The sequence below is a fragment of the Schistocerca serialis genome, chromosome 1 (assembly GCF_023864345.2).
Source record: "Schistocerca serialis cubense isolate TAMUIC-IGC-003099 chromosome 1, iqSchSeri2.2, whole genome shotgun sequence".
Classification (NCBI taxonomy): domain Eukaryota; kingdom Metazoa; phylum Arthropoda; class Insecta; order Orthoptera; family Acrididae; genus Schistocerca; species Schistocerca serialis.
Window position 1 is genome coordinate 831,837,568 of NC_064638.1, and position 12,878 is coordinate 831,850,445.

Here is a 12,878-nt window from a genome sequence, read left to right on the forward strand (position 1 = left end):
ATTCAAATGGTTCAAATGGCTCTGAGCACTATAGGACTTAACACCTGAGGTCATCAGTCCCCCAGAACTTAGAACTACTTAAACCTAACTTACCTAAGGACATCACACACATCCATGCCCGGGGCAGGATTTGCACCTGTGACCGTAGCGGTCGTGCGGCTCCAGACTGAAGCGTGTAGAAGCGCTCGGCCACTCCGGCCGGAAAACATCTGATTAAATTTGTTCAAAACTTCAGTGATGTTGTCTGTCATCCTCCCAATAAGTAGTCCATCATCAACAAACAGTGCTATAATGATGCTTGTCATCATTGTAATAGATACAAGGGTCATCATCTGTATTTTCAAATCCTAATGTCATCAGATAATTTGAGAATTTCTCGTTCCAGTTCTTTGGGGATTGTTTTAGGCCATATAAACTCTTATTTGTACTCTATTTGTACCATGTTGAATCCATCAGGTTGATTCATGTAGATTTCCTCTTGCAAATCACTGTACAGAATTGCTGTCCTCGCATCAAGTGTTGCTATTTTCATTTTATTTGTAGCCGCAATACTAAGCAATAGTCTAATTGATTCAAGTCGTGCTACAGGACTAAAAGTTTCTGAATAATCCAATCCTTCTTCTTGCTCAAAACCTCTAGCAACTAGTCTGGCTTTATAACACCCATCTTGATTTTTATGCAATACCCAGTGACAGGTTAAAGGTTTTGCATTCTTTGGAAGTTCTACGAGACTCCAAGTTTTTAATTTTACTATCGATTAGTATTCTTCAGACATTGCTTTATACCAGTTCTTATTTTTCAAGGCTTTTGAAACAGAAATGTCATCAACTTCGCCAATCATGCCAATGTTTGCATTATTATTTTGTTGTATGTGATCCATTGCGTAGTCTGTAAATCTGACAGGTTGCCTAAAGTTTCGTCAGTCACGTAATTTCGGCGGTGAGACTTCATTTTTTTTATGTTATTAGATGACATGTTACAATCTTCAGAGATATAAGAGAAACAATCATTAGATAGATATGTTTCTTCTGGATATTTTAATTCATTCTCTTCTCCTGTGAAAGATTTAATTACACTAGCTCCCTTTCTATCTTCTATTCTTTTGTCAAATATGACATTATCTGAGGTAACTACGTCCTTTTCATCAGGTAAATAGATTCTGTAGCAGGGTGAATCCAAATCATACCCGACAAAGGTTCATTTCTTTGATTTCTTTTCAGTCTTTCTTCGTTTGTGACCTTCAGTCAGAACATAGCAGTCACATCCAAAATTTCTCAACTTACCAAAATCCATTTTTCGTCCAAACCACAATTCAGGAGGACTTTTTCCTTTTACTGAACTTCTAACAGTTTGATTTAGCGTAAAGACAACGTAATTTATCGCTTCAGCCCAAAGATTCTCATTCAGATTTCGTGCATGTATTGCCGATCGTGCTGACTCGACAACTGTGCACATTTCTCTTTCAATTCTCCCATTTTGCCGAGGTGTGTACGTGTTCGTCGTGATGTGAAATACACCAAGCTCATCTAGAAGCCTTTTAGTGAGTCCATTCTTCATTTCGGTCCTGTTGTCTGACTTTGAACATTTTACTTTCTTCCTAAACTGCCTTTCTACCATTTTCATGAAAGCTTCTAATTTGGAAACAGCTTCATCTTTCGTCTTGAGAAAATAAATAGTTCGGAAATGAGAAAAATCATCTTTAAACAGAAAGAAATATCTTGCTCCTCCTAACGACTTGAGATTCATTTCACGCAAGTCAACATGAATTACATCCAAAGTATTTTCAGCAACTTTCGTATTTTTCAGATGAGATTTGTTATGTTGCTTGCCATAGATACAACCAACACACACATATTCACTCCAGTCATCAATATAATCGATACCGTTTCTTTTTAGTACATCCCTGACATGTGTGACATTTTTATGTACTAACTTTTCATGCCACATTTTAATTGAGATAGTTGTCACACATTTGTTAAATTCTTTTGTACAAAACAACATTTTGTACAGCTCTCGTTCGCGTCGACCTATTGCTATGGTTTCCAGATTGTCAGCGGTTTTGAAAACTGAGAGATCTGCATTTGCAGTCTGAACATAACCTTTGTCTAAGACTTGAGTAACAGAAAGTAAATTAAAGTTTATGTTCAGTACATATAGAACATTCTCCAGAACTACATCATACCACTGTTCTCCATCGAAAGCCTCTAATTCGACATCTCCTACTCCAATTCCTTCTAATTCGGTTGCATCACCAATTAACACCTTCGTACAGTGATTTAACTTGACATAATTTATTAACCAGTCCCTTCTAAATGTCATATGTTGCATGGCATCACAGTCTTGGTACCAAATGTTCTCTTGACCTGACTGTAAATTTATTTCATTTATATTGGCAATAGATAATCCAACATTGATCAGTGCTTTATGTTTGTAACCTTTTGATTCTTTACTGTCAAGTTACCACTTGTCTTGTTTCTCTCTGACTTTGGACTTGGACATTCCCTGGCAAAATGACCCTTTTGTTTGCAGTTGTTACATGAATAATTCTCTCTACAGTATACTAAATATTTGGCACACGGTTTATTTCTGCAGTGTTTCTTTAAATACCCATTTTTGCCGCATTTGAAATATTGAACTGTGGACGTTTCCTGCTGACCTGCTTTGACAAATTATTTACCTTGTTTTGAGATAAAATTATTAGTGTAGGACGTGCTTAACCTTTCTTCCTCCAGACCCAAACGTTTAAACAATGTGTCGAGATTTTTGTCCGCTGCTGCTACATTATCCCATGCAGTACGGAACTGGTGAAGTTTTGGCGGTAACATCCCAAGAATTCGCGACATATCCCAGCTCTCTTTCATGGCTTCACCTTCCGCTGTTAAATCTTCTGCTTATTCTTGAATATGCATATAGTTTTGAATAGCATACTTACTCATATCGTATTTGTAACTGAAGAAATTTCTCTACAAACCTTCAATTGTCAAATCCGATTTCTTGCCATATAGCGGTTCCAATTTTTGAAGCATTTGACTAGCACACTTGCAGTTTGGTATTTTCCTGGCTATGTTGCTACTAAATTAAAACCTATAAAAATTTGTGCTTGAAGATCTTTCTCAACCAAAGCTTTTACATGTTGATCACTTTCTCCTCCTGTTGGTTTAATTTCCTGTCAGGTTGCTACCAAATACAATTTCTTTGACTTTAATGTTAAATCTAGTTTAAATCGCCATTACATGTGGTTACCATTTCCGTGGTCATCCTCCTCAAATTGTGTCTTGATAGAATTCATTGGTAACAGGTAAGAACTCTACTGTCTGCGAAGTTAATACACGTAACTGACTGTTCTGACTGTACTTTGACGATTAACAAAGTTTTCGCGACTTTAATTTTCGTGACACTAATTTGCCGATTGGCGCTACTTCAGACTATTTACTGATATGCAATGCGTCACTGACCTGTTTGTGCACTCCTTTAAAAATAACAGACGAATAGTTACATATCCAGTTTTGTACTTGCATTTATCTGGGCAAGCTTATAGATTCGTTCTGGGTCCATAAGCTCTTGATAAATTCTTGTTTTAAAGATAAGTAACTATTTTGTGGTATATAAAAGAGAACACATTAATATATCATTCACTTACGTACAGCACTACGGCATGCTAGGATAAGAAAACAAACTGACATGGAGTAACTATTTCAGCATTATTGCATGGAACATGGAATATATATAAAAACACCTTCCATAACATATTACAAGACACAGAAAATAATTAACGCTTAAGAGTTTCGCTGCTAGTGTAGTGCACATTTTTGTGCAATAGTCGTATCTCCCTCGATATCTATCCCTTCAACATTTAGAGGGCAAGTAATTTAGCACACTCATGTCATACAATTCAGACTGATGCCTTACAACTTCAATTAATCTTTTGTCATTTGTTATAAATTTTAACAAAAGAAATAACGAAATGAAACAATTTATAACAAATAACGAACGAAAAACATCTGATATTAACCACGAAAACCACAGTGAAATTAAGTACGGAGATCTGAGCATGGCCGTATATCGAGAGGAAATAAGGTTGGAGATCACGTGATCAACATCGGACGGATGACGGCAGTCGACAAATTTTCTCCCCGAGAAACCTTGATGGTGCTGTGACGTGACGTGACGGGACGATCAGTGTAGATGTTGCCATCTGAAATGCATTGCCACGCGTTTTGAAGGAACGTGGTGGCCAGTTTGAATTGGCCTTAAAGCTTGGCTTTTACAGGCATGAATTTCCTAAACGTGTAACCCTCACCACCACTAGTGTAAGACAGCTTATATGTGGAAGCACCCTGCTTGTATACTGTCATGCCAACTTATGCGTAAGTGACAAGAGATGAAAGGGGCTCTACTTTCTTGCACGATGCGGCTGCCCCCACCTTTGTGTACGAGTTTCTGCAACTGCCGATACGTGGAAATGCTTCAGTCTGCTCTGGTTCGTTCCACAGCACATGTCTAGAATCGTTTATGTCTGTGGAAAGTTAACGTTGTGCCAAAATAACGGGCTTATTCTTCAACTAAGTAAATAAATACTTTCTAAAGTGGCAAAATGTTCTTAAACAGTGCGATAGGAATATCATTCTAGCATTCAGCAACTTATTTGTAACAGAGTAACACATTATCGTTTGCAACGACGAAATGGATTAGAAGTATTAAAACAGAGAGTGCGACCTTGCTGATGTTCATATTACAACAGAACAGTCAATACTGTAAAGTTTCTTTTTTGTTTCAATCTAACCATAGTAACTTTTGCTTTAGTCATTGGGTGTAAATATTACAGTGAAATGCAAATTTATTGGTGGCTTTAGACATTTAAAACTATTCTTGACCACGATTAAAATCCTATGCAAATATAATAGTGTTTGTATTGGCGCTTTCACTGAATAATGAGTGTTCTGCACAGTGGTACAAAGTTTGTTTACAAAATTAAGTACTGCAGTGGTGAAACAAACATATATATACAGCGTCTGTGACCTATCAGAAACCTGAAACACCCAACACTTAACTGTTGTGACAGAAACCTTGCTTTCTGATGTACTTCCAGTGCGTTATTGATGACATAAAATTTTAGAAACACTGCTCTCCGAAATGCAATATTGCAGTGACTCCAGTTGCCAGATATTTTAATGTTACCTGTAGCTGGCACAGCATGTTACATACATAAATCATGCTTTTTTACACAGGCAGAAATGTGGGTCGACAAGATTTTAAAATTGATTTTACTCATTCGAAAATGACTTTGGAGTGAAACGTCATCCTTGAGAGATAACTCCCTTACTAACATACTGGATGTTACCACTCAGTTGCTACGAGATGTCCATTTACATACCCAGCATTTTTGTGCCAGATTTTTGTTCATCAACGTTACTATAAGATCTTTGGCTGAGAGCTGTTAAACCCCCATACAAATAATTTCACTCTTCACCAACTTGAAAATCGTATAAGTAGCATTTCCAGCTTCGATGAGTGAAGACGCTAATGTGTATACAATTGTAATGGTGAACAGTTGCACATACAACCTCCATCCATAGCGTTCAGAAGCGTTGCAACTCAGGTGACCTGAATTTCTATTGGCGCAGCACACACATTCCAAGGTGGCGCCAACTGAAATAGATCATGCAGGCTTAAATGCAGTGATGCAGATATTAAGTCAAGAGATAACAGAAACGTTAATGAAAAGAAAATTGCTTCACAAATAGTGGTTGCAAAAATGGATTTCCTATAGAAATTATTTGACGGAGTTGCAAAAGAGCAGCCACCATGTGCTGAAGATGTGGTTTCTTGTGCTACAAACTTTTTGATGTTTTTAGTGAATTATACTGATGCTACAGTGTTCATTTTTGGCGCAGTAGTGTAGAATGTGAAGCGTAAAATCCTAGTGACTCATATATTTCTTTACATATATTTACATATTTAACTGAGCTTACACTATTTACTTTGCGTCCAAATGAGATCATGTGCATATGATCAAATAGCTAGGTCTTCGAATAGCTCTGTAGTCCGAACAAGTGAATGACGTATAGAGGTTCTGTGCAGCAAGTAACTACGCAGTGTAATTAACTATTGCATATTTTGTCGAACAAATTGTAATTTCTTGACATTTGAGATGACTCTAAATTTCCCAATGAAGTGCCAGAACGGTCGCTTCAGCATGACAATGGCTAAATTAGTGTATGGACACTTTTTGAATTGCCCAAAGAATTTTTATTGACTTGTGAAACAACGTTATTGAAGTCACAAACTTTGCACAACATCTGTGCTAGCACACTTGCAGATCCTGTCCAGCTGTTTCTGAAGAATGTTCGATCCAGCGACTATTTGGTTTCTGTGACTTACTGTCCTGCAAACAGGTTTTTTTTTCTGACACAACGCTATTCGTATAGCTCTCCAACCATCATACAGTGGCTCATGTATAGTTTTGACACAACATCATACCATGTTTGACGCTGACTTCAATGGCTCTTCTGACATATTTAAGCCAGCCTTTATCCCAGTTGAGATTCACACCCAATGAAGAACAACAATTAACTCTGAGACACTAACTACATGTGATTTCACGAGGATGACTGATGCATCCAGACTTCTACCACCATATCCTGTGTCTCCAAGTAAACTTTTAGTCACAACTCATTTCAGGTGTCGCATATGCTTCAACCTCAAATATTGTTGACACTTCATGATGGAAGCGAGTGGTTGGAACGATGGGGACAGTAAATAGATAGTAGGAAACAAAGAGTTGCCCTAAGAGCAATGAGTGAAACAATAAAATCAAAATGGGGCATTATTAAATACAGTGTTCTCAAGGATTCAGTCCTTGGAGTACTGACCATCTTAGTGACATTTACATACCAGTGTCAATAAGTAATAGGGCAAATATAGTAATGTTTTCTGATGATACAAGTATCATGTTGACAGTCATAAAATTTTTACCATGGATTACAGTTGAAAGAGTAACACACGAAGTACACAAATGGTACACAATAAGTATAATGTCATTAAACCTTCGAAGAAAAAATCTAATGCAATTTCAGACAGCAAACAATAAGGCACAAGTTCTTGTAGTAGATATCAATGGTTAGGAAATTAATATAACTCCAGGTATAAGATTTCTAGGCATACAAATGAATAATCAGTTAAGATGGAATGAACATATTGATCATCTCTTCAACAAACTAAGCTTAGCTGGCTTTATCCTGAGAGCCGTTCCACCCTGTGTTGATAGGGAAATATTGATGATGTCGTATTTCACATATTTCCTCCCTCTGCTCTCATATGATGTAATATTCAGGGAAAATGCTGCAAAAGTAGAAAAACCTTTTACACTACAAAAAAGAGCTGTGAAGTTCATCTGTAGTGTTACAAACTGGACATACTGTCGGCAGCTATTCAAGACACTTCAGATACTGACTCTCTAAGTGTGTATATCTGATTACTGATGATAATTGTAATCAATAACAAAAATATTTTCCAGACCTCCTGTGACATTCACTATCATGACACAAATCAGATCAAAGCCTTTACAAAGACTCAGTAAATCTCAGTACAGAGCAAAACGGAATTATCCAGTATTGAATAAGGGTTTAGACCAGTGGTCATCAAGCTTCTTTGCTCAAAAGCCATTATTGACTCTGCAGCACCTCGGGCTGCATATGTACTGATCTTATTATCAGTTGGCAACCTACATAAATTAGTGTGTTACAAGATACCAATAGCCTACTTGTAGTAAGCTCCCGTTAACTCGGCCACCAACCCAGAAGTATCGTTCAGAACCGGCACATCAGGAACACATTGTGTCGATTGTTGTCTGTTTTACATAACTGGCACCATCATAGAACCCAGAGTTATGATACTGTAACTGCCAGACAAATTACATTTTGCAATACGAGATACAATCACAGATGTTTGCTAAATGTTTTAATTGTCATTTTTCCTCTACTCACTGCATTGTATTACGACATCCTTAAACAATGTACCCCCCCCCCCCCCCATGAACCATGGACCTTGCCGTTGGTGGGGAGGCTTGCGTGCCTCAGCGATACAGATGGCCATACCGTAGGTGCAACCACAGTGGAGAGATATCTGTTGAGAGGCAGACAAACGAGTGGTTCCTGAAGAGGGGCAGCAGCCTTTTCAGTAGTTGCAGGGCCAACAGTCTGGATGATTGACTGATCTGGCCTTGTAACACTAACCAAAACGGCCTTGCTGTGCTGGTGCTGCAAACGGCTGAAAGCAAGGGGAAACTACAGCTGTAATTTTTTCCAAGGGCATGCAGCTTTACTGTATGGTTAAATGATGATGGCGTCTTCTTGGGTAAAATATCCCCCATTCGGATCTCCGGGTGGAGACTACACAAGAGGACGTCGTTATTAGGAGAAAGAAAACTGGCGTTCTACAGATCGAAGCATGGAATGTCAGATCCTATAATCGGGCAGGTAGGTTAGAAAATTTAAAAAGGGAAATGGATAGGTGAAAGTTAGATATAGTGGGAATTAGTGAAGTTCGGTGGCAGGAGGAACAAGACTTTTGGTCAGGTGAATACAGGGTTATAAATACAAAATCAAATAGGGGTAATGCAGGAATAGGTTTAATAATGAATAAAAAAACAGGAGTGCAGGTAAGCTACTACAAACAGTATAGTGAATGCATTATTGTGGCCAAGATAGACACGAAGCCCACACCTACTACAGGAGTACAAGTTTGTATGCCAACTAGCTCTGCAGATGATGAAGAAATTGATGAAATGTATGAGGAGATAAACGAAATTATTCAGGTAGTGAAGGGAGACGAAAATTTAATTGTCATGGGAGACTGGAATTCGAGAGTAGGATAAGGGAGAGAAGGAAACATAGCAGATAAATATGGATTGGGGCTAAGAAATGAAAGAGGAAGCCATCTGATAGAATTTTGCACAGAGCATAACTTAATCATAGCTAACACTTGGTTCAAGAAACATAAAAGAAGGTTGTATACATGGAAGAATTCTGGAGATACTAGACGGTATCAGATAGATTATATAATGGTAAGACAGAGATTTAGGTACAACGTTTTAAATTGTAAGACATTTCCAGGGGCAGATGTGGACTCTGACCACAATCTATTGGTTATAAACTTTAGATTAAAACTGAAGAAACTGCAAAAAGGTGTGGATTTAGAGATGGGACCTGGATAAACTGACTAAACCAGAGGTTGTACAGAGTTTCAGGGAGAGCATAAGGGAACAATTGACAGGAATGGGGGAACGAAATACAGTAGAAGAAGAATGGGTAGCCTTGAGGGATGAAATAGTGAAGGCAGCAGAGAATCGAGTAGGTAAAAAGACGAGGGCTAGTGGAAATCCTGGGTAACAGAAGAAATATTGAATTTAATTGATGAATGGAGAAAATATAAAAATGCAATAAATGAAGCAGGCAAAAAGGAATACAAACGTCTCAAAAATGAGATCGACAGGAAGTGCAAAAGGGCTAAAAGCAGGGATGGATAGAGGCCAAATGTAAGGATGTCGAGGCTTATCTCACTAGGGGTAAGATAGATACTGCCTACAGGAAAATTAAAGAGACCTTTGGAGAAAAGAGAACCACTTGTATGAATATCAAGAGCTCAGATGGAAACCCAGTTATAAGCAAAGAAGGGAAATAGAAAGGTGGAAGGAGTATATAGAGGGTCTATACAAGGACGATGTACTTGAGGACAATGTTATTGAAATGGAAGAGGAGGTAGATGAAGATGAAATGGGAGATACGACACTGCATGAAGAGTTTGACAGAGCACTGAAAGAGAGTCAAAACAAGGCCCTGGGAGTAGACCACATTCCATTAGAACTACTGACGGCCTTGGGAGAGCCAGTCCTTACAAAACTCTACCATCTGGTGAGCAAGATGTATGAAACAGGCGAAATTCCCTCAGACTTCAAGAAGAATATAATAACAACAATCCCAAAGAAAGGAGGTGTTGACTATCAGTTTAATAAGTCACAGCTGCAAAATACTAACGCGAATTCTTTACAGGCGAATGGATAAACTGGTAGAAGCCAACCTCGGGGACGATCAGTTTGGGTTCCGTAGAAATATTGGAACACGTGAGGCAATACTGACCTTACGACTTATCTTAGAGGAAAGATTAAGAAAAGACAAACCTACGATTCTAGCGTTTGTAGACTTAGAGAAAGCTTTTGACAATGTTGACTGGAATACTCTCCTTCAAATTATAAAGGTGGTAGGGGTAAAATACAGGGAGCAAAAGGCTATTTACAATTTGCACAGAAACCAGATGGCAGTTATAAGAGTCATGGGGCATGAAATGGAAGTAGTGGTTAGGAAGGGAGTGAGACAGGGTTGTAGCCTCTCCCCGATGTTATTCAATCTTTATATTGAGCAAGCAGTAAAGGAAACGAAAGAAAAATTCGGTGTAGGTATTAAAATCCATGGAGAAAAAATAAAAATGTTGAGGTTCGCCGATGACATTGTAATTCTGTCAGAGACAGCAAAGGACTTGGAAGAGCAGTTGAATGGAATGGACAGTGTCTTGAAAGGAGGATATAAGATGAACATCAACAAAACCAAAACGAAGATAATGGACTGTAGTCGAATTAAGTCGGATGATGCTGAGGGAATTAGATTAGGAAATGAGACACTTAGAGTAGTAAAGGAGTTTTGCTATTTGGGGAGCAAAGTAACTGATGATGGTCGAAGTAGAGAGGATATAAAACGTAGACTGGCAATGGCAAGGAAAGCGTTTCTGAAGAAGAGAAATTTGTTAACATCAAGTATAGATGTTTCAGGAAGTCGTTTCTGAAAGTATTTGTATGGAGTGTAGCCATGTATGGAAGTGAAACATGGACGATAAATAGTTTGGACAAGAAGACAATAGAAGTTTGTGAAATGTGGTGCTGCAGAAGAACGCTTTTAGATTAGATGGGTAGATCACATAACTAATGAGGAGGTATTGAATAGAATTGGGGAGAAGAGGAGTCTGTGGCACAACTTGACAAGAAGAAGGGACCGGTTGGCAGGACATGTTCTGAGGCATCAAGTGATCACAAATTAAGCATTGGGGGGCTGCGTGGAGGGTAAAAACCGTAGAGGGAGACCAAGAGATGAATACACTAAGCAGATTCAGAAGCATGTAGGTTGCAGTAAGGACTGGGAGTTGAAGAAGCTTGCACAGGATAGAGTAGCATGGAGAGCTGCATCAAACCAGTCTCAGGACTGAGGATCACAACAACAACAACATAATAAATATAATGTTCCTTGTTACAAATAAGTACCACATTTTGTGAGGTGCTAGAGTGGAGAAGAGATTGTATCTTTTCAATTCTGGCGAATGTTGCATGAGAACTAGACCTCCTTTCTTACCACCTAATTAATTATGTGCACAACGGTAACGAAAGGAATTGATAGTCGACCCTGATAGTTGGTAAAATAAGGAGTGCACACTCACAATAATTTAATAAAAATTGTAATACTCAGAAGATAAGGGGAATTTTATCATAATAAACGACAGGAAATCGGATTCCACATCTATTCTGATGAAATATTACAATGAGATTTATTATAAATAATAACAGAAAGGTACTTCATTGTCGATACAAATAGTAGGCTAAAGGATAGAGTATACTGAGCTATTATGAGAATAAGAGTTGGCTCGAGAAAAAGGGGCTCCTACTCTCTGTGATACAATAAATTGACGATAATGCCTGGAGGTCAATATTACTCCCCCAACTGTAATACAGTATCGTGGTTAGCAGTGAGAGCTCAAATGGGAACACATGGAGAAACAAACAAGGTGGTCTTGTAGCAAAGTGATCAAGTGTGCTGTTGAGGACTTCAATATAAATGATAGGTATTACAATGCCAGAACCACAAAATACTTTACCAGTCCTGAAACCTGCAGCACGTCGTCGGTAGGCAGCGTTCTGATGATGCAAGCGCCGACTCCTGCCGTGCAGCAATCCTTTTTCAACTCGTGGCCTTGAATGCTGTGCGAGAATTCTGTTCTGCTTGTGTGACCAAAGCAGGGAAACTCCTGGATGCACGAGGATGTATCTCCAGGAAGAGACATAGCAAAACTGCCTAAACTCGCCCTGTCGGTACAGGTGCGAAAACGGAGAGTAAGAATAAGGTTCTTAAATCGCAGAATAAAACTGGAGTGTGACCAAAGTCATGCTCCGCAACGATTCCGAAAACGTGCGACCAAGTCGCAAGACCTTCCGATTCCGATCAAGATCAGAGTCCGAATACTCTGCAGCCGCGCAACGCAAAAGCGAAGCCAACATTATTCAACGCCACGCTACCCTCGAAAAGCCGCGAATCAGCATTCAGTGCTGATTCCAAAATTCCCTCACACCGTCTCAGAACATCATTCGCGCCAATAGCGACGGTTCCCTCTAATTTCGTGCAGTGTTTTTTGACGTCAACTGGCCTCAGTTTAAGTTGAACAATCATACCTCTGCTATTTAGCTTGGGCACTGTACTTGCCATTTGACCAGCTACAAAAACAGCATACCAAGACCACGGGCCATCTGGCGCCAGACAGTTGCACTCAGCACCATCCACAAGGATACTCAGAATCATGAAGACAATACAGTCAGTTGGCGCCAGCAGTCTTCTTTCCAGATACACCAGAACGGTAAACACATAAACCGTGGCGACACTCAGACGGCTCGCAGGTCATTTCGGCCTCCATACAATAGGCGAAACTCGACCGGGGTCCGTTGCCCCATCATGCACTCAAGCCCGTAGTGTACGACCCTCTGCATGTAATTATTTTTGTTTGTTACTGACCAGGAAAACTACACTGTAAAGAAAATAATACTAGTCGATGTTTATGGATAAAGG